Source organism: Galeopterus variegatus, unplaced genomic scaffold, assembly GCF_000696425.1.
Source record: "Galeopterus variegatus unplaced genomic scaffold, G_variegatus-3.0.2 Scaffold2375, whole genome shotgun sequence".
NCBI lineage: Eukaryota > Metazoa > Chordata > Mammalia > Dermoptera > Cynocephalidae > Galeopterus > Galeopterus variegatus.
The window spans coordinates 193,239-195,224 of NW_007728486.1; positions in this window are offsets into that span (position 1 = coordinate 193,239).

Genomic DNA, 1,986 nt, shown 5'->3' on the forward strand with positions numbered 1-1,986 from the left:
TTTTTTTCGTGTCCGGCAATGGATTGCAACCCTCAGTGTTGCGCCCGTACTGGACCGGGACCGGCAAAGGGATCGCAACCCTTGGTGTTGCTCCCACACCTCACTCAGCCAGTGAGCAGGAACCGGTCTGTATGTGGGATCCGAACCCTCGACGGGAGCGCCACCGTGCTCCCAAGCAGCGCACTGTAGCAGTGCGCCACCGGGCCAGCCCCAGACAGAGCAATTTCTATGCTGGACAAATATATTGTTCCCTTGAGCTCAAGATTATGACCTGTTGGATCTGAGAGTCTAACTTTTATAAATGTTTATCTACTTATTTTTTAGATTATTAATATTTACTTAACTGTTTCATCATCATAAGCAATCATTTATCAGCAAAACTAAATTTACATTTTCAAAAAGCATTTAGGGTTCTAGGCCATGGATTACCAGGGAGCTGCTATAGTTTGTAAAGCCATTAATTTACAAGCCCTTTAAGACACTATTTTTATTTTTATTTTTTTATCTTGGCTCCAATGTCATGAGTAGTGAGTTTTATCTCAACACCTGTATAAGAGCCGACAAAGTAGCCAGAGAATAGACACTAGAGACAGAGAACTTAGAAGGCTCTATATATTATAACTCTATACTTACAGACTTTTTATTTGGTACTAAGAAAAAAAGTGAGGTCAAGGAGTTAGAGTGATTCCCATGATGGCCATCAATCTAAAAACATGCATGAGAATGGGCCATAAATGTTGAAGGTATAGCTGGTTGGAGTCACAGAAAGCCTGACATATCTCAGTGTTTGAGAACCTATATCATATTAAACATAAAACCAGCAAGAGTACTAGATTGGTGTGAGGAAAATGGAGTCACTATGGTCATGCCCCTCGCCTCACATCTGGCTGGGTTGATTCAGCACATCCATTGTAAACAAGTTATGTGAGAGTGGTGTGACTGCGCACGTGTGCCCATATACTCCTTGGCTCATTGCCACTATTGTGTACTTTTGGTATAAAAGGCAGCAGCTCTGAACTGCTGGCCGATGGAGCTCACATCGGAATAAAGCATGTCTATCCTGTTATTGGCCAGCAGAATCTTTTTTCAATGACCTGACTCATGACCTGCAGAAGACAGGGCAGAGGGGTCTGTGATTCAGCCCAACAATTGGCGTAGTTGTCATCAGGATTCCAAGCAGGTAAGGGAGTCACTAGCCCCTTGGGAGGGGGAGGAAATGTGGCTGTTCTTGAGTGTGTGGTCCTGGCAGCCACTTTCCTGTTCACCAGGGTCTGGCTGCTGCTCACTGCACTATGAGTCAGCATGAACCAGGTCCTCCGTGAAGCAGAGTGGCTTTGAGATTTGCAGCAGAAAGCAGACATGCTGGAAGCACAGGTACTTGTACTGGAGGCTGCAGTGCAGCAAAGCGTCATCCCTGCTTTCAACACTGGGGATGATGATGAACCCAATGGTGAGTTGGGGGAGACTGTGCATCCCCCTGGCATGACCTGATGTGCATCAGAAACTGAACCATGAACAGCCCATGGGACTGGGTAGACAACTGGTAGGCAACCCTCAAGTGACCCAATTTGCTACTTATGTCCCCTACACTCAAGCTGAGTCGGTTGACTTGGGAAAACAGTTTCACCAGAACCAGGGTGATCCCCTAGCTGCTTGGCTCCTGTGGTTGTGGGACCTAGGGGTGGATAGTGTGATGTGCTCTAGTGATGAGATGGAAAAGTTAGCCTCTATCACCATGCACCCATCCCTGTGGCAGTGGCTACCGAGTGGCTGCAGATATGCACCAGGACAGGATAGCCACTCCTTGATGGACTGGGTGAATGCAGCCATCCAGACTGTGTGGACAAATGCCAGAGAACTGCTTGAAACTTTGAGTAGGTGGCAAACATATGACAGGCTGTTTCAAATAACTCAGGAGCTGGGGATGTGACAGTCTGTGTTTAATGTGAACACCCATGTCCCAGACTATGAGCATTTTACAGGCAG